The sequence below is a fragment of the Bidens hawaiensis genome, unplaced genomic scaffold, assembly GCF_021521415.1.
Source record: "Bidens hawaiensis isolate Kalapana, Puna unplaced genomic scaffold, B.hawaiensis_p1.1 tig00066239_1, whole genome shotgun sequence".
NCBI classification, from domain to species: Eukaryota; Viridiplantae; Streptophyta; class Magnoliopsida; order Asterales; family Asteraceae; genus Bidens; species Bidens hawaiensis.
In genome coordinates, this window is record NW_027501788.1 from 18,802 (window position 1) to 41,277 (window position 22,476).

Sequence of the window (22,476 nt, forward strand, 5' to 3'; positions counted from 1 at the left end):
GAAAAATCGATGAAACGAGCTGTTTAACATGATGTTTGCTGTAAAAACGAGCTGTTACGTGCTGAAACGAACTGAAAACTTGCTGAAACGAGCTGTTTAACATGCTGTTTGCTGTTAAAACGAGCTGTTAAGTGCTGAAACGGACTGAAAAATTGCTGAAACGAGCTGTTTAGCATATTGTTTGCTGTAAAAACGAGCTGTTAAGTACTGAAACGAGCTGTTAAGTGCTGAAACGGACTGAAAAATCGATGAAACGAGCTGTTTAACATGATGTTCGCTGTAAAAACGAGCTGTTACGTGCTGAAACAAACTGAAAACTTGCTGAAACGAGCTGTTTAACATGCTGTTTGCTGTTAAAACGAGCTGTTAAGTGCTGAAACGGAATGAAAAGTCGCTGAAACGAGCCGTTTAGCATGTTGTTTGCTGTAAAAACGAGCTGTTAAGTGCTGAAATGAGCTGTTAAATGATGAAACAGACTGAAAAATCGCTGAAACGAGCTGTTTAACATGATGTTTGCTGTAAAAACAAGCTGTTACGTGCTGAAACGAACTGAAAACTTGCTGAAACGAGCTACTTAACATGTTGTTTGCTGTTAAAACGAGCTGTTAAGTGCTGAAATGGAATGAAAAATCGCTGAAACGAGTTGTTTAGCATGTTGTTTGCTGTAAAATGAGTTGTTAAGTGCTGAAACGAACTGGACTGGAACATGAATTTTAATGATAAAACTAAAACATTTCCTCCGTTGTCCTTGTTAAAAAAAAAGACTCGAGACCCGTTTTGACCCGTTCCGACCTTGACCCATTTTGACCCTGACCCGTTATGACCCGAACCTTTTGACCCTGACCCGTTCCGACCCGAACCATAACAACCTTTTTTTAGTTGACCCGTTCCAACCCTAACCCGTTCCGACCCATAACCCGTTTCGACCCAACCCATTTTCCACCCCAATGTTTAATGTATATCGACGGGTTAGGCGAGTTGTACCTCTTAAGACACAATTTAAAATTATATGCATAATGGGCCATTAGAGATTTCAAGGCCCAATATGGCCCATTAGGACATGTATGACTTGTATTTGTCTATTATGGTCTAATATGACTCCCTATAACACGATATAACCCTTAAATATCTAATGTTACATATCACATGCCATAATAGGCCACTAAGAGATTACAAGCACTAATATGGCCCATTAGAGCGACTATGACATGAAAAAGGCTATAATGGGCCAGTAACATCAACAAGGCCCAATAAGACCTATTGATGAAAGTATCACATGTTATCGGCCATTAACATCTAACTATGACTAATGACATTCCTATACAACCTTCTTAGAGCAACTATGATGTGATAAAGGCTATAATGGGCCACAAACACCAGTTAAGGTTCAATAAGGCCCACTGATGAAAGTATGACATATTATTGGGCGTAACCAAACCATGACTCACTAAACTCATATTCAACCCTTTTAAAGCAACTATGATATGATAGAGACTACAATGGGTCACTAACAACAATAAAGGCCCAAGACGGCCCATTAATGCAAAGTATGACATGCTACTGGGCGTTAACACCAACTATGAGTCACTACACTCCTATACAACCTGTTAAATTAACTATGACATGATATAGATATATTGGGCCATTAACAACAATCAAGGCCTAATATGTTCCATTAATAAAAGTATAACATGTTATTGGGCGTTGACAATGACTATGGCTCACTACACTCATATACAATCTCCTTGTAGCGACTATAACATGATAGGTGATATAATGGGCCACTAATACCAATCAACGCCATTTGATGAGACCAAATATGACTCACTACACTCCTATACAACCTGTAAATAACGTAAATATGACATGATAGACCCATACTGGCCATTAACAACAATCAAGGTCCAATAAGGCCCACTGATGAAAGTATGACATATTATTGGGCGTAACCAAACAACTCATATTCAACCCTTTTAAAGCAACTATGATATGATAGAGACTACAATGGGTCACTAACAACAATCAAGGCCCAAGACGGCCCATTAATGCAAAGTATGAGGACCAACTATGACTCACTACACTCCTATACAACCTGTTAACGTAACTATGACATGATAGAGAAGATATTGGTCATTAACAACAATCAAGGCCCAATATGGCCCATTAACAAAAGTATGACATGTTATCGGGCGTTGACACATGCCTATGGCTCACTACACTCATATACAACCCTCTTGTAGCAACGGGGACATGATAGATGCTATAATGACCACTAATACCAATCAAGGCCCATTGATGAATGTATAACATGTTGGGCCATTGACACAAATCAAGGCCAAATAAGGTCTATTGACGAAAGTATGGTGTGTTTCAGGCGTTAACACCTAACCATGACTAATGATAGTCCTATACAACTCTTTCAGAGCAATTGTGACATGATAGATGTTATAATGGGACACTAACACCGATCAAGAACTAGTATGACCCACTAATGAAAGTATGGTTTATTGGAGGTTGTAACATCCCCAACATTTCGATCCAAATTTGACAACTTAGGAAAGTTGAGAGATCAAAAATAATCTCAAAGATAAGTAATGAGAAAATATTAAATAAGGAAATATAAGAGAAATAAGGAGATAAAAATATTTCCTAAAGCTAAATATTCTTACATGGAGGAAATAAGTAAAGAGAAAACTCCATCCCATATTAGAAGATGTAAGAAAAAAGGAAGCACTTCACTTGGGTATAAATAAGGGAAATGGAATCCATCCCACATGGAAAGTGGTAAAGAAATGGAAGCTCTTTATAAGGAAGAGATTTTCCATAGTAACATTCATTTACGAATATCATGCACCAAGTAGTCCTAGCGGAGGGTGCGTAGCACCCGACGCGCACGCGCTCACGCTCGGGCTCGGGCGAGGACGATGGCGATGGCGAAGGCGACGGCGAAGGGCGTTGGGTGCAATGTGGCGCTTTGATGGCGCACTTTGGCGGAGGGTGCGTAGCACCCGATGCGCACGCGCACGCGCTCGCGCCCGGGCTCGGGCGAGGACGAGGACGATGGAGATGGCGAAGGCAAAGGCGACGGGCAACGACGACGGCGAAGGGCATTGGGCGCAATGTGGCGCTTTGATAGCGCACTTTGCACTTCCCACGCTCGCATCGCCGCGAACCGCTTTAAGAGCCGCCTTAGTATTTTTGAACAACGAGAATAAGACTAGAAATGTCAAGCTATCAAAGACGTGGGACTAAAACTGAAAAATATTATCCAAGGACCCATCGTGCTACGCGATGGGTCCAAGAGGACGGCCATCGCGTACCGCGATGGGCCGTGATGACTCATGAACACATGTCACACTCTGGTGACACGTGGCAACAGGCCAGGACACGTGGCAGATCGTGTCAGACCACGTGGCGACACATGGCACACGTGTCAGGCCACGTGGCGACACGTGGCGCGACCTCAGAAGAGTACCCGTCGCGGTACGCGACGGTGTTGAAAAGGTACCCATCGCGTACCGCGATGGGACACAAAAATGGCTATAAATAGGAGGGGCTACGGGCTCATTCCCACACACCACAGCCACTCTCTCACTAAAAATCCACTCTCTCTCTACCTCGGTTTGCGTGCCGAACATTGTGTTGCGTGCCACCGACCTGATATTATTACCTCGTAATCCGTGCCATAAACCCGGTGTTCTTCTCGAAGTGTGTGCCACTCAAGAAACCCGACATTCCATCTCGAAGTACGTGCCCAACCCGGCGACCGAACATTGTCTTGTGTTACGTGCCAAGAAGAGTTGATCAAGAACGTCTCGATAAACGTGCGTGTAGAATAGAAATGTTGCCCATATAAACTTAAGAATATCTAACTCCGAATACCCGTGCGAGGTAAGGGGTTCTGCCTAAGTTATTATTTGATTATTATGGCTTAGACCATAAGTCGAAAGTATAGCCAAACCTTGATTATGATTAAGAATAATATAACTTTTCTTAGGAGAAGGTTATAGTTAAAATAGTATTTCTTTATGATTAAGAAATATAATATTCAAATAATATAGTTTGATTAATGTTTCTTCTTGAAGAAGAAACTCAGTATAGACGTTTCTTCCTGAAGAAGAAACGTAGCCTATAATTGGTAAATAAAGAAAGGGACTAAAGGTCCAAATGTTTTAAATAAACATATGTTTTATCAAGGTTAACGCTATACAAAAACGGACTAAAGGTCTGAAGCTAGATCGCTGATCTAGTTATTTATACAAATGTTATTTTCGTACTATAGGCCCGAGGTAACCAATCAAGAGACAGAATCAGAAAACAGGAATCAGTATCAGAAACTGATTATAAACAGACAAGGTGAATACGCCCCAAGCCTTTTATACTGAGTCAGAATGTTTGCATAGGATTTACGCATCCTTAAAACTTTGTGTTACAATAATAAGAAACGGACACTATAATTAAGAGTATACATGTTTCTGGATCCAAACATACATGGTGACTCGGCATTTCCCCGAGGCCATGCATATCATCAACATGCCTCTGAAGGTCTACGGGACTGTTCAGAGAAATGATATTGTGTATATAATTAATTGTACATGGTACTTAGGGTAATTTGATCCCAATTTAGTTGGGTGCCTAATGAGTAGTCACAAAGGTATTATTGTTGGTTTCACAAAGGTATTGAAAAAAAGATTTTTTTAGTCAGCGTTATTCACCAGCTTTGTGCTGACGTATTTTCCCCCATGTTACAGGGAAACAAGAAAGGTTAGAATATACAAGCAATGATGAATCGAAGATTGGAGTTATAGTCATTAGATGCTATCTGATGGCTCAGATATTTTATTTCAAAATATCACAAAGAGTTATGTTTTCTAAAAATATGTATTTTATTTGAAAATATTATAAAGAGTTATGTTGTATAAAGAAATGTATTTGAAATATCAAACGGGTATTTTGACCCGAGAGTTTAATAAGTTTTCAAAGTAATAATATTTTATTTAAAGCCTTCCGCTGAAATAAAATCCGCAACTCTGATGTATTTACAAAAGTGGTACCAACTTGTGGTAACACGCCTAGGCCCTAAAGTGGGGTGTGACAGAGGTTAACATTGATTACACACTCTTATAAAACTCTTTTAGAGCAACTATAAATATCACTTGTATTTATTTTATATGTTTTTATATTTAAAATACAATTTTTTATATTATATAAGTTTTAATTAGTTGTTATATATATATATATATACACACACACACTAACAACTCTTTATTTTAATTATTAAAAATAAATTAAATTCATATTTAGTTCATATTAATTTCACTTCTCTCAAAATTTCAAATTAAATTCAACCCCCTCTTTTCTTCAAAAAATTTTGAATTACCCTCGTATTTTTAAATTTAATTTGATCACATATTTAACCTACCTTTTTTTTCTTTCTCTTCATTCCTTCTTATTATTCTTCTTCTTCATCTCTTTACACCCACCATAATCCTCAATCATTAATTCTCTAACTCATTCAATTTTTAACCAAATCCTTTGATTCCGGGCTCTAATCTAATTATTTTTGCGAGAGGAATTCATGTGTGGTGTCGGTTTTCATCAATTCTATCTCGTTTTTTGCCGGATTCGTGTTGAGTGTGAAGAACCCTAAGAACCAAGTTTGGGGATTTTCAATTTTAAGTGTTATTTCTTGTAATTGAAGCTTAGTACATCTTCTTTCATCGCTAAAAAGGTATGTATTTCACTTGTTTGATGACAACAGTTTGCTGACAGATTCGTTTTCGTTTATTTATTGGTATGTAACTTGATGTTAAACGATGATTCCTGAACGATTTTTGATTATAGGATATAGCACTATGAGGTTAGTTTCCAGAAAGGTAATGTTTGTAATTTTTGGACACGTTTTGAATAGTTTTTATGATTTTACAAAAACACTGGTCAAAGCTGATTCGGGGAGTTATATTTTGGCCTTTCTTTCCGACACCATAACTCCCTAATGACAAAACCAAACGGGTTGTTTCCAGTTCTGAAAGTTAGTATTATTAGTTTTGAAGACAACCCAATTGGTCTTGCACAATTTAGATTAATGAGTCGATAGAACCATTAAACAAGTGTTTGTTGTGCAATCTGCTGAACTGTTGGTACATATCTTTAATGGTTGAATTATTGTGAGTTTTGTATGTATGAGAAAAATATTATAAATTTTTTTTGAGAAACAACTGTGGTAAATTTTGTAGAATTTATACTTAATCTTTTCTTAGTGAATAAAATCAGTTTGTACATGCTATAATCTGTCTCGTGAACTAAGTGATCATAAGTTAAGTTGTATGATGAATATTTGGTTGATTTGCCATGATACGATGTGTGAATACATGTTAGGACTTTTTAGTACAGTTGACATTGATTATTATCACCAACAAGTCGTTGATTCAAGTTTTTGTTTGTGTATACATTATGTCTAATGTGATTGTGCGTGATAGTCATCGTGCTTTGAGGTTTCGCCTAACATTAACCCTTTACTAGTTATGATGCTAATATTTTAACAATTTTAGGTTCAAAAAGTTAGAGCCGAAATGGAAAAAGATGAAAAGAAGTCAAGAAACGAGTTGGAAGAACGGGGCAATGGGCTTGGGTTATGAACTTATAATCTATAATCTGATGATCAAGTCGATTCTATGATTATAAGTTCATTTCATACCGGACCAGACCGGAATAGGGTTATATACATTCTCATTGTGAGAAGGGGTCATTTGAGCGTATCTAAATAGATACTATGTTTACATATGGATCCCTACGTCGTTACATTCCATTTAGGATTAGGATTAGGAATAGGCGTAATCGGACCTGCTTTTTACATATCTCTCGTTATTTGGGACCCTATTCACCTCTTTGGGCTTCTATTGAATCGAGAAATAGGTTTGATTGTCCATCTTTTTGATATATTGGATATCTATATAAGATAAGGCATTCTCCGGATAATTCAAATCGAAGCAATTGGATGTCCAATTCGCGCAACGAATGGAATAAATGGAAAAAGAACTTAAGGAAAACGAAGAAAGGAGGCAGAAACAATTTGATTAGTTTATGAGAATGTTTGAGGTCGGTAGTAATTAGTAGTAGTTTCAAATATTTTGAATTCATTACTTATTAGTGAAGGTTTGTTAATGTAAACTTGTTTTGAATTTATGTTATTGTGTTTGTTAAACTTATGAAATAGCCACATTTATCTATATGTGATCAAAAGTATGATAATAGCCACACTTTATATTACAAAAAGCATTATGTGTGATAAACGGTAAGACAATGGCCACACCACAAACTACAAAAGAGTGTTTGACTGGCAAGTTCACATTTTTAGCCACATTGACAATAATCTCTAGTGTCTATATGATATGATTAGCCACACAATACCTCACTATGTGTGACGAAAAGTTTGACAATAGCCACACTTTAAATTACAAAAAGCATTATGTGTGACAAACGGTAAGACAATAGCCACACTATAATCTACAAAGGAGTGTTTGGGTAGCAAGCAAACATTTTTAGCCACTTTTAATGTAATTTCTAGTGTCTGTATGATATAATTAGCCACTCTATTTTTAATTTAAGTGGTCATTTCTTTGCTATATCCACACGGTATAGGTCACAATGCAAACTTAACACAACCCTATTGGCCACATTATTATAAAATTCATGTGGCTGAAACATGAATTTATGTGTCTGTATACGTCCAATGGTCACTCATAGTAAATAGTCATGTGGCCATTTTCTACCGTTTAGCCACACTTATTGGAGAGGATTCTTGATGGCCAGCAACTAATGCCTGTACCCTTTAGCCACACTTATTACCACATAATGCCACTAAAAACTGTGTGTGGCCATATCATACCCACGGTGTCGCGACCTTTGACCACATATGACTTGAACTAAATGTGTGTGGCTAAAGGCCTACGGCCACACTTTTTTCGTGTGGCCGAAGGTCAATTTTCACGTAGTGAAATGGGTGATAAATTATAAGTTTTATTTCTTATAATATAAAAAAAATCAACATTTTATTGCTATATAATCTCTATAAGTAGTTGAAATCAACATTTCATTGCTATTTATCTTATGTTTTTAGTTTCATATAGTGTAAATGTTATGTTTTTCTTTCACCTACAAAGTGTATAAGTTGTCCAATTAATTTTGACACATTTTAATCTCTAATATTCTTTCACCTACAATCTATTTTAAGCTATAAGAAACATGACAGAAAAATATTCTTTCTTGGTTAGAGACATCGGTTTTTAAATTGATCAACATTTGAAAACTTTTGAAAAAGATGTCTTCTAATAGTGTTTTATAGATTGAGTGAATATAAAGATCCTAAGTTTTTTTAAAGTTGAAATAAAACAATACATAAAAACGGAAAAAATATAATGCATTTAAATATCCAACAAATATATCCAATTTTTGAAAAGACAAAATACTTTTAAAGTGTAAATATCTATATTGGGATTTGAAAATGTCTTATTCAATAGCGTACTTTAGTTTCTTACGGTGGAAATGTTATGTTTTTCTTTCGCCTGGCTCGTGAGACTTCAATGTACCCATTCAAGTCTCGGGCGTAATTCAATCTATGGATCTTCAATCTCCGGCGACGTTCAATTAAAATCTGTTTTCAATTGCAATCAATTCTAGAAGCGGATGATCGCTTTAAGTATGATTCATCCTACACCCCCAATCGCATCGCCGGTTTTGGCCCCACCTACAACCATTCATCCTTCTGGTTTGATTTTCGCCTGCGACCAATGAAACCATAAACGTAATTAGTTTTCGATTTCTCATGCTCTAATTCTTGGTTTCAATCTGATTTTAAATTGTGTTGGCGCTGATTTATTAATCGTACTCTGGTTGGATTAATTATACTCTACTCTGGTTGAATTAGAGTATTAAACTGAGTTCTGGTCTTCTGATATCAATCCTGGGCTATGGCTTCTTCGATTACAGGTATTGGACTTCTTCGATTTGTTACTTTGTTAATTGAAGATTCTTATAGAATTATGGTTTTGTAATTTTTATTAGATTGGTTAGTGATATATGATTGGGTCTTAAATTTTCAAACTGTTCAATTGGTATGATATATATTCGTTTCATGGATTCAATCGAACTGTTCAATTGGTATTATAATCTGAACGTGTTTGCACTTTGCACACCAGGTGTTTGTTTAAACTCTTAAACGAATTCTGTCTAATTATCGTTTTTAATTTTATGGCCACACCACCATTGATTCATCCCAATTTATGACTTACTTTCCGGGTATCACCGGATGCATGAGTAACGCAACGATATTTTCTTTTTACTAATTTCACTCTAAACCAGATCATAACGATGCATTTGTATTTTTAGTGTTTATCAAGTTTTTTGTGTTGTAATCCATCTCATTTGACACTGCTGGAATATGTTTTTTATGACAACATATAACCGTTAAATTCAATTGAAATTGTCAGTTTTGTTGTTGTTTATAATTACATCATAATGTTGATTGCAATTGCAAATTAAGGTCGCGCGCGATAACTGTTCCCTGAACCTACATTGAACTTTAGCGGCGTCTCCAAATATTGGTATAATCACCATTTTCTCCATATAATATGCTTAATATGTGATGTAGATATAGATAGATAAGCTTACAAAATATTTATAAAAAAATATTTGGCCTAAACTTAAGTGATGTTACGTATAGGTGCACGATCTAACCGGTTAACCGATTTCTAACAGGTCCACCAACAACCGACGGTTAGAAACCGGCTTATATTATTGAATTCTTAGAACGGTTAACCATTTTTCTCAAAACCCCTATTATTTTCAACATTTCATTTTGATACAAATATTGATTACTAACTCTGCATATGGTTTACTTTAAGCAACTATTGCTCTGTTAGTAAAGATGATAATTGTACTACATTTATAACAAAGCAAAAATACCAGTCAAATCGGGCTCGAATTGGCCTATTTACACTCTATATAAGACTATAAAGTTATAAAATCATCAAAGACCATTAAAATATATAGCTTCAACCATACTAAGATTGATCTTCGTCCAAGCAGTCATATGATTTCGACCGGTTTGGGCTTGGCATGTGTTAGATGAGGTTAATATAAAATAATCTTGCTTGGTTTAAATTTTTAAAGGGGCCAACCATAAGTTAAAAAACTACTCGCTCAATTAAAAAACAGAGCTGAACCCAAAACAAAAAACCAAGGATGAAAGGTGTTAAAAACTGCTTTTGGTTTTTATATCAGATTGAGCCCAAAATAGACCTGCGCCTCTGCATTTTAATTCCGGGTCAGCTTAAATGGCCTGTTAAAAAACAGGCCCGGTTTGAGTTCAAGTGTTTGCATACAACTTGGTTGCTACGATAACACGTTTACATCTAACTTATTTTAAAACCAACTTTTAACCGAGAATAAACACGCATTGGATTTTTTGGTTTTACTTACGTCAAGGCCCGGAACACAACCCACCCCCAAAGCCAAAAAAAAAAAAAACTTCCAGGTCAGCTTACATGACCCGTTAAAAAACAGCACGGGGTTCGAGTTTAGGTGTATACATACAAATGGGTTGCCCCGTTAACCCGTTTACATATAAATTTTAAAAACCAACTACTCACCGGGAATAAACACGCATTGGGTTTTTTGTTTTTACTTCCGTCAAGTCGCGGAACACAACCCGACCTCGAACCAAAAAAAAAAACCTTCAGAGTCAGGTTACATGGCCCGTTAAAAAACAGCCCGGGTTCAACTTAAAGTGTTTACATACACATGGTTTGGACACAATTTTGATTTGTAACAATCAAGCAGTCTTATCGTTTTCTGATTCTAAAGGTATACACTTATAATTTTGCTTCATTCACTGTGATTTCTGAGCCAGAATATTTGTTTGATGTCTTTCATATACGACTTTGAAGTTTAAGTTTGATCTATTTTTTATTTGTAACAATCAAGCGGTGTTATCGTTTTCTGATTCTAAAGGTATAGATTCTTAATTTTGCTTCATTCATTGTGATTTCTGAGTCAGAATATTTGTTTGATGTCTTTCATATACGAGTTTGGAGTTTAAGTTTGATCTATATTTGATTTGTAACAATCAAGCGGTGTTATCGTTTTCTAATTCTAAAGGTATAGATTCTTAATTTTGCTTCATTCACTGTGATTTCTGAGCCAGAATATTTGTTTGATGTCTTTCATATACGAGTTTGAAGTTTAAGTTTGATCTATTTGCGTATTTGTATCGTTTTAAACTCATTTTATAAAAGCTTACAATTGCTAGAGAAAAGGTTACAAGTGGATAATAAATACATTTTGCTATTTGTATAGAGTGATTGATATGAGCGTGCAGAGAGCTTGAATCCGAACTAAAGGATATTGTAGCACAAATTAGGATCTAACATTGAGTTTATCGCGTTAATAAAAAAACTCGCTATTGTTCTGTTTTTAACAATAATCGGTGTTCTGGTTCAAAACTCACAGGTGCCATAAACTTTTGATCATTTGACTTTTTATACTTAATATGTAAATAAAAGTCAAATGGTTGACTCGGCTAACTATCAAACGTCTTGTTATAGGGTCATAAAGACTGCTTTGGAAGGTGAATGATCAAATGTATGGCTTTTTAGCTTCCTGTATTGGTATAGATTTATATTTCCGTGTTGACAATTGAAATATAGCTGTATTAAGTTCTTAAGTGCATAAATGTGACATTATTGTTTGCTAATTGGCAGAGAACATCAGTAGGAGGGACTGCAAAGTTTGACTGAATGGGTCAACTAGTTCTTTCACGCTTTCCTTCATATTCATAGTAAGCTTACTTCGGATTCATTATAACATTGGTTTCTGTTACTGTCTGAGCAAAGACAATACTATAACGACCCAAACCAATGCCACCAAACTCCCGCTACGAGCGATGCACATTTAAAGACAATGTTTTTGGGTGCAACGGATGTTGGTCTTCTTTACATATTAATTGTGCTAGCTGCATGGTAATTAGTTGTGTATATGAAGAAATATGGAAAGTAATGCTTGTGCTTTTTGGTTTGTATTCGAAAAAAAATCCGACCATGTAATGCATTTTACGTACTCTATAGCAATCTGTGGAGGGTAATACTTTCAATTAGTTTTACTATAAATAAATTTTATGGTATCATCTAAGTTAATAATATTTACTTATATAATAAATGATAAATAAATATTTGTCACTTATCCAATTCTTTAATATGGTTTGACTGATTCACATGGTGCTATGGATATACCATATAACAAATACGTCATCGCTAACACCATAAAATCAACCCATACACAACCTTTTGATGCCTCATATGGATAATAGCTGCTATTTCTAGACTTAATTTAGTTTTGTTTGTGCACCAACTTGTCACACCCAGCCGCAATAGCTGTTTGTTTTCGATTGATCATGTTCACGAACATGCATGTGTGTGCAAAAACTTATACCATTTTTTTGTTTCCTACTTATTTCTTTTTATATATTATAGAATGCAAAACATGTCTTTATGACAATATGTTATTCTTATTCATATTATACATCTTGTTTTGCAGTTAGGCATGATTAATGTTTTATTAAAAATGCATTTTTTTGTCATTAAGAGATTTTGGATTTCTTTTCAAATACACAATTAGTGTATATATATAATGAAACCACCAACTTCATAATGAGTAAATTATACACAATTGACGTACAAGCCCAACAATGGATGGAATTAACATATTAGCCATACACTCATACGCATCATACAAACTACAATGGCTATTTTTGAATGGATGGTCAAAAATGTTTAAAACCAGGCATGAGTTGACTGGTAAAACACAACAAAATTGAATCTATCATCAGTTGGTATTTAGAAAAAATAATTAGCTTTTATTTAATCGATACAAAACGTTGACAATTAGTTAGTTGTAGTAATAACCGTTTTTCATGAATCTAAATCGAATCCTCATTGCATCACCGCAAACCAAACTCATACCGAAGAATACCGATTGCGTCCCCGCCGCAACGCGCGGGCACACCTACTAGTTGTTTCTTGATTAGAGAAATTGGTTTCTAAATTTGGAAACATTTTTGGAAAGTTGTGAAAAAGATGTCTTCTAATAGAGTTTATAGATTGAGTGGATATAAAGATCCTAAGTTATTCAAAAGTTAGTCCAACACATTCTCACAATCTTGAAATGGTCAACTTGTCCTCATAGTTGGAAAAATATGGAAAGTGTGTATAAGTTGTTCAGATATTTAGGTAAAGTGTCATACATATTTTGTAACTGTTTTTAAAGTTGATATACAACAATACATAAAAAACGAAACAAACATAATGTAGTAAGGTTTGAAAAAACAAAATTAAAATTCATTGGAAAGACTGAACAACTGACATAAGTATACTTTTTTTGAAAATGAAAGTTTAATTTTTTGTAATATAATTTTGTTTGGAAATGAAAAGTCCAACTTTCAAAAATAGATCTACCTTTTTGAAAGTTGAATTTTGTAAAGATCTCCCTTTTTGAAAGTTGGATTTTTTTAATATATTTTAGTTTGAAATGAAAAGTTGATGAAAAGTAGATCTATCTTTTTTAAAGTTGAGAGAAAATCATATCTTTTGGTTTGAAATGAAAAGTTGATCAAAAGTAGATCTACCTTTTTTAAAGTTGAAAGAAAATAAAACATTAAAAAGATAACAAAAAGATTGTATTGAGCTTTGTAAAGATTTGTAAAGAATATTGACAGTTTTTTGAAAAGAGTGAACACTTTAAAAATGGTTTTGTAAGTCAAAATAAATTTTTTTATTTTTAAAATATATGATATGTAAATCTTTGATTACAGATTATAATAACAGCAAACATAGACTTTTTAAACTCAAATTGAAAACGTATAACATAATTTACTTAGTCTGAATGTTGCTTGGAATATCAAATACTCAAAATGTTGACAATTTTTGGACTTTTTTCATATAGTGTTTTCTATTTTGAAATGATAAATTTATAAACCTACTTAGGTAGGGAATATATTAACTTTCTACTGTAATTTTCTACTGTGATGAATTTTAAAATATGTCAGTCTTATAAAATATTTAGTTTTTTTTTTCATATATTCTAAATATTTCAATGTTTTCTTTAACTTATAATCTCTATATGTAGTACAAAAAAATAATAACATTTTTAAACAATAAATGTTGATCTAAATATTTAGCATTTAAAGAAAATTCATCATAAAAAGGATAAAACCAAAAATAATAACCTTTTTAAAACAATATTATAAGTTTTTGAAAATTATAAATTAGAAATATTGCATATATAACAATGATAATATAATTCTTAATTCTTAAACAATAACCTTTTTAAGCAATAAATGTTGATCTAAATATTTAAAATTACAAGAAAATACATCATAAAAAGGATAAGACCAAAAATAATAACCTTTTGAAACACTATTAAAATTTATTGTAAATTTAAAATATTGCATATATAAAAAAGTATTCTTTTTTATAAACACTATTAAAAATTAAAATCAATTTGCTAATTCCTAAAAATAATTATCATTCAAGAACATTTAGATGAAAAACATCACATACATCATAAGAGGATAAAACAAAAAAATAATAACCTTTTTAAACAATAAATGTTAATCTAAATATTTAGCATTTAAAAAAATTCATCATAAAAAGGATAAAAGCAAACACAATAACCTTTTTAAACAATATTATAACTTTTAGGAAATTAGAAATTAGAAATATTACATATATAAAAATGAGAATACAATTCCTAATTCTTAAATAATAACCTTTTTAAAAAATAAATGTTGATCTAAATATTTACATCATAAAAGGAAAAATTATAGTTTTTCAAACGTATTATTTTATGTTTTTGTTTTTAAAATATGTAATATGTAATTAATTTATTATAAATGAAATATTATCAAACGATTGGCTGGCATAACCGACAGCTTGATCGGGACGACACTCGCTAATGCGGATAATTTTATCCATGGCGGTTACCCATTGAAGGGTAGCGATTGTATCTCCCAAACCAGTCAGTTTTGGCGGGTCACAGCCCTTGAAGGACTTATAGTTGCACCCGCCTCGGCCCCTCTTTCTATCATCAGCTTTCACAGACCTCACCATGCTCGAAGCCTCCCTTTCCCCTTCATCATCTTTCCTACCATCTCCTTCCGCCCTTTCAACAGTTCTTTCACGGCTTCCAGCAGATCTCTCGAGATTCAGGTTCTTCACAGCAGTGGCTACCGCTTGAACAATAGCCGCCTGAATTGCAGGATTCAGTTGGAACCCTTCGTTGTTGTTCGAGTCTCTCCTAGCTGCGCTTCCTTCATCTCCGGTGTTGGAAGCAGTCTCAACCGAAGGTTGTTGGGCACGACGAGGCCTGCCACGACGTCTAGTGGGGCCCTCAGTTCTCGCAATTACTCCAGCTCCTACATCGCCTCCCGTTCCAGCCATCGTATTCTAAAAAGAGAAAACACAAACGTCATCACTCAAGGAACTATTTAGTACAAGGATAGTAAGGCTAACAGGTAATAATGGTAGCCAATTGTGATTAGCTGATCACGTTACCTTCCGTGTCCTACACACTTCCCTTATGAGTCTATTTGTGCTGGTTCTATCCTAAACAGTTAATCAACCAAGTAATCATATCCCTAACATTCGCATATCCCTTCTTTAACAATCAAGCTAACATTAACATACAGATTTAACCATTGACTTTACCATTACTAAGCTTGCTTGAGTGACACATGGCTATCTCGAACTGGCATCTTCTTTCTTTTCTTACTTTAATCCCATTATCTGTTCGAGTCTAAGCATATAGGATGCTTAAATCTCTCGAACTTTGCTCTGATACCAACTTGTAAGGCCCCGTTACCGGTAGCCCTACTTTGGTGTTGGATTTACTCATAAACACAGTTCCAAATATCAGAGTTAATTAAAACATTCACGGAATATTAAAACTTCAACCATAATATGTTACATAACCTTTAAATCTCGTCTTATAAAACATTCAAAATTATTTAAACATAAAACATAGTCTTTAAAACATCACAACATTTCTTCGAGATGCCAGTATCTTCGATGCCATGCCATGTGTCTTCATTCACGCGAGCTGCCTCAACCTATTCGCCTGCGTGCATACTAAAAGTCAGCTACACTGAGTGAGTTCTAGTTAATCACATAACTTACTTTACATACACATACACGTGCCCGAAGGTACGCATTACATACTTAACATGTCCATCAATCATTCATATACATTCATAACTAACCTTACGTTATAAAGAGCATTCGCCCTACATACCTCGGATATTATTAGGGTCCGGTACCCTCCATCCTCGGATATTATTAGGGTCCGGTCACCCTTCATCCTCGGATATTATTAGGGTCCTGTCGCCCTCCATCCTCGGATATTATTAGGGTCTGGTACCCTTTCTTCCATACCTCCTTAACATACCTTCTATATACATAATCGTAAGTTTCACACATACATACATCATTCATTCTTCATCTTACAACATACATATGACATCAACCATTTCCTTGCAGTACATGCAATTCCGAAGATCGTTCATGTACCGACACGAAATCATTCACACATTTCGCATAATACATATATGGCATACACTTATCACTTAGGATGAGTGTATTAACTAATCACATCGATTATGCACACAGCCCCGAAAACATAACAAGGAATGGGGCTAGAAACTCACCTGAAGTCGGTTACGTTCACCGTTAATTGTTATCCTTTCTTCAGTTGGGCACGGCTAACTGTATAATAATTACATGCATCAGTTAACTAACACTACCCATATCACGTTTCTAGTTTAATTAGTACCCTCAACGAACGTGGGTCCGTGGGCAGCGCCCCTGGCAGCGAGGTTTAGGGGCGGCAGCCCCTAGCAGGGTCCAAGGGGCAGAGCCCCTGGCTGGGGTCGAGCTGCCAGGTCAGCTTGGAAAAATTTTATTTCCATTAACTGTCTTATCACATTTTCCATTAACATTTTGAATCGTTAATTAACTTGCTACTTAAAAGTTCAAGGGCTTCTTTGTAATTAAATCATTATTTTCTAAGTCCAGGGACTGTTCTGTCATTCTTTCAAAGTTCTAATTCGTTATTCAGCCCTTAACGAATGGGAGTTCATAGCGAATTAACTATTATAACGAACCTGGCTTTGCAACGAATCAAGCATTATTACGAACTGGTCCTTATGACGAATTGGACCCTTTCGCGATCTGGTCCATATAGCGGATTGGACCTTAACGAACTGGTCCTTATACGAACTGGTCATAACGAATCAAAGGTAATTCGTTGTCCTTTCCCCTAAACGAATTGAACACGAACTGCAGCTAGTTCGTTATATTCCCATAGACGAACCAGCTAGCGAATCACCTTTAATTCGCTAAATTCTCGTAGCGAACTAGGGTTAGGTCAGAGAATGTCAGAAACATTCTCTTACATCGTATCCTCGTACAGCCGCCTTTCCGGCGCCGTCGTGCCGGAAAACCGGGCGGTGGCCGGAAAAAGCGCTGTTTACCCCATTTTACACCGCTTTTCACCGTTTTTCGTCCCGTTCGATCCAGATTTGAGCTAGGGTGATCCATAAGCTCATCTTAGGTTCAGTTTATACTCGATTCCACCCGAATCTCGTGACTTAAATGGTTTAACGGTGTCGGCTCGTGTCGGTGCTCGGATTCTTTCTTGGTTTCGGCTAGAGAAGGAAGAACTAGAGAGATCTTAAGGGTCTGTTTGGTATGAAGTAATGGAATGGATGATGGAATGAAATGAACATGGTAATGGAATGGACAAAGGAATGGAATAGGTTATTACCATTCCATTGAAACGTTTGGTTACCACATGGTAATGAAATGATTACTTTGCGTAGTTTGTTATGTATGAAAAAAATAAAATTAAAATGGTAGTGAGTGGCGATGGTGGTGGGAGGTAGGTGGCGGTCGTGGCATTGGTGGGCGGTGATGGTGGTGGTGGTGGTGGTGGTTGGTGGTGGTGGGGTGGGTGGTGAGCGATGAGAGATAATGGTGGTTGGTGGGTGGTGTTGGGATGGGTGGTGGCGGGGTAGCGGTGGTGGGAGTGGGCGGCGAGTGGTGGTGGTGAGGGGCATGGGTGACGGTGATGGTGGCGGCGGGGCGGGTGGCGGTGGTGGGCGATTACACTAATGGCGATGGTTGATGGCGGTGGTAATGGTGGCGGTGAACGACTGTGGTGGTGGCAGCAGTGGTGGTGGGTGGTTAATGTTGATGGTGGTGGGTGGCGGTGGTGGTAGGAGGATGGTGGAGGTGATGTAGGGTGAAAGAGGGAAGGAATGAAAAAAAACATAGGGTATGGATGGAATGAAATTGAGGTGTTTGAGTGGGAATGGAATGAACTAGGTAATGAGTCATTCCATTCATTTGATTAGCCAAACACACTTTTCTCCATTCCCTTACAATGGATCATTCCATTCCGCCCTCCATTCCTGCATAACAAACGCTACCTAAGTGTGTGTTTTAGGAGGTGTATGGAATATGTGTGGAATGAAATTAAATGGGTATTAATGACTTACATAATTATAGATCATGGGCTTAAGCCCATGGTCTTTTCCTTCTTTCTTTCATAACCCAAGTCCATAACCCATAACCATTTACCCAACACTAGCCCAACTCATATTCTATTTATCTAAACCGATAACGACCCACTATAAAATAGACGAAATTTACTTTATTATTATAACCGAAAGTAGATGTTACAAGGAGAGAGAAGAAGAAAAGAGATAGGGTTATGGTTTTGAATGACGGAGAGAGAAGAAGAAAACCCGGTTCAAAGAAAGAGGCGACGTGGAAGCGTAGTTTTTGAACACAATATCAAAATGGTTGTGGGGCTGACACGTGTCCCAAATGAATATGGTGGTGACACGTGTCAGAACCTGTTTTCTTTTATTATATATAGAGATTGAAATATAAACCTGAAATAACCGTATAAATACATGTAGATATTGTTTTAGTTGTAACATACATGTCAATTACATAGTCTATCATATCATCTTTCTCTCTCGTTACATTTAGAAAGTGTTTATGTAGTTCTCTTTATTCTGTATGTAAAATTATTATTCAATAATTGCTCCTAGCTAGGTATATGATCGATCAAAGACATCTACAACACAGTCTATCGCATTTCTCTTGTTACATCTGATACGTGTGTATGAAGCTATTGTTATTCTCTACTTTAACTTTTATATATATATATATATATATGCTATGTCTACACATGTGGAAATAAAACTTATTTAAAACCAAAGTATACAGGTTGAAGGTTCTTCGATAGTTTGATGCTAAGACCAAACTTATATAATATGCATGCTCAAACTTCAAAAGCACCACGTTTCCAAAACAAATATAAAAAAAGCCATTATTATTATAATATTTAAATCCCTTGGCGGCGTACAACTCCAAAAGCACACATTACAACCCAAAACCTCCAACCACCAAAAGAAAGACCCACAATTATGAATCATGATGGAGTCAACCACACGTCATACGCGTCCCATTCCCACCCAATGGCATTTCCGTCATTTCACATCTCAGTCACCAACATAATAATAATAATATTGATCCTCCTCACGCGCTTATTAGCCGACCTCCTTCCTTTTAAATCCACCCTCAATTTCATCATTCAACCCATCAAATTATCCCAAATTCTCTCAATTATTTCACTAATTATGGCTCAAAGAACCGAAAACGAAGAAACCCAATTCAAATTACGACCGGAAACCCTCTGCGGCCCTGTCGTCGGAGCTCCGGCGACGACCAATTCGCTAAAATCGCCGTCTTTTAGCGACGAATCGGTGGTTTTGGATGAAGAGTTGAATAACACGAAGAGGGTTGAAGCGGTTAAGGTGGTGGTGGTGAAGAAGGAGGTGAATCGGTGCTCTGGGTGCCGGAAACGGGTGGGTTTGACCGGATTCCGGTGCCGGTGTGGTGAGTTGTTTTGCTCGGAGCACCGGTACTCCGATCGGCATGATTGTAGTTATGATTATAAGGCTGCTGGACGTGAGGCGATTGCGAAGGGTAATCCGGTGGTTAAGGCGGCTAAAATTGTTAGGATATAAATAATGGATTTGATATTCTTCGTATACATACCTGTTTGTAATATTCAGTTATTGTGCTGTGAAAAGTTGTATTGTTGGTTTTTACGAAATTAATTCTTAGAAATGAAATTTGACAATCTGGTGTTCATTGAGATTGATTGATTGATTGGTATCGGATGGTGTGTTTGAAGGTATCGGTTTAAGCCGACGTGTTTGACCGAGTTTTTTGTTAGGCTTAGGGGTGTGGAGCGCGAGAAAGGGCGCGTGAGGCCATCCGCTCGCGCCCCGGGGCGCGGCGCGAGCACCACACCACCGAGGCGCGAGAGGGGCGCGAGCGCGGATTTCCAGGCGGGCGCAAGGGTGATCGCGGGAGAAGAGAGAGGAAAAGCTGGTGGGCCCACCCAAAAGAGCCGTTGAGCTCGGTTTTTTTTTTAAAAAAACCTTTACAAAATCCTATATAATACCCCTAAATCAACCCATTTTAACCATATCAAGCACAACTTCAATCTCCAAACTCATATATAATATCCCAAACTCCTTATCCTACACAACATGATACGTTATTGGACTCGGGAGAGGATAATGGACGTCGTCTACACGTGTCTTATCCTACACAACATGACGTTAGAAGACGAGGGCAAAGCTATATGCCAAAACTACCAAGGTGACATTCCGCCACAACCGTCCACAATCAGTGATCAACAAAAACTTCATAACATAGCAAATATCAAGAGCCGTGAGATACACGGGGATCTTCGACATGAGTTGGTTGAACATTTGTGGGCGAGGCGACCAGATGATCTTGTATTAGATTAGTTTTATTATTAAATATTATTGTTTGTTTAATTTTAGTATGTTTTTTTTTATTATGAATTTTCAAAAAAATGTGTGTTTTTTTAAATAATTTCTTGTTTTTTTAATAATACGTTTTTTAATACATTTATAAAAAAATAAAAAAATAAACAGCTCGCGCCCCTCCACACCAGGGCCAGGGGCGCGAGCACCACAACCAACACCCATCTTATCAAGTTTCTCTCTCTGCCACACGTCACAATATTATTGGCTGTAGCCCCCACTCGCGCCCCCTCTCGCGCCCCCCACACCCCTCAGCCTTATGAGTTTGAGAGGTGGGTCAAGTAGATGATGATTAGTCAACCTATACATATAGTCAAACTTCATTTTCTAGTTTTCTATACTTTCTATATATATTTTGGTAATGGCGAATGTAATTTTAAATATACAATAGATACAAAGAAGAGAATAATGTCACACAAGACGTCTATACATTAACTACATAATAAAACACGTTTTTACATTCTAAGTTTGTTGCTTTTGCTTTTGTTTTTTCTAATAAATTTAAAAATGGTTATTTATGGTGGACGAAGTGCCTTTGGGGTGGGCTCGGCCTTGCCGGGATACCACCCTGGGGTGGTTCAGCCCCGACCAAAAACCACCCCGAACAAGATGGCTAGACCAATGACCCGTGGTTTCAATTTTCTTTCTTTCGTTTTTTTTTCTTCCTTGAGATGAGAGGTGGGTTGATGTTATTAGATTTTGGCAGCCATGCTGATTGATGGTGACGCCAGGAATTGACAGGTTGGTGAGAAGCATGGAGTATTTGGAGGAGATGGTGGTGAACAAGATCCCGGAAATACTTAGGGTTAGTACTTGAATGTTTTAAAAATATTTGGTCTCGAAAAAATATTCAATAAGTTGGATTTGTACATTTTGTAGTCTTTTAATTTTGAAAAGATCAATGTAACTTTATGTTTTAATTTCATCTATGTTTTATCTTTAATCTTGTATTTTTTAAAATAATAGAATGTTTTTTTGATTTGAAAAAAGTTTTGTTAATATAGTTTTAAAATATAAAAAAGAAATGTTTAAAAGATGGACGTTTTCAAGATCAAAAGATGGACGTTTTCAAGATTAAAAAATGATTGGGTAGAATAATGTAACGCTTATGTGGAGAAGATAGAAAATGAAATATGGGTAACGATAAGATGACTTTTACCACTCTTACACTACAAGTTTAGAATTCACTTTGATATTGCATTTCAAACACCAACTCTCCCTTTAATCTTGTATTTTTTTAAATAATAGAATGTTTTTTTTATACTATGTTATTTTTATTTGAAAAAAGTTTCGTTAATATAGTTTTAAAATATAAAAAAGAAATGTTTAGAAGATGGACATTTTCAAGATTAAAAGATGGACGTTTTCAAGATTAAAAAATGGTTGGGTAGAATAATGTAATGCTTATGTGGAGAAGATAGAAAATGAAAGATGGGTAACGATTTTATGACTTTTACCACTCTTACACCACAAGTTTAGAATTCACTTTGATATTG

The 22,476-nt window shown here is 36.0% G+C and overlaps 1 pseudogene; it reads left to right on the forward strand.

Annotated features, from left to right (window-relative positions):
• The first annotated feature begins 19,661 nt into the window (after window positions 1-19,661).
• LOC143604696 (zinc finger A20 and AN1 domain-containing stress-associated protein 5 pseudogene) lies at window positions 19,662-20,262 on the forward strand (annotated as a pseudogene).
• Window positions 20,263-22,476: the final 2,214 nt, after the last annotated feature.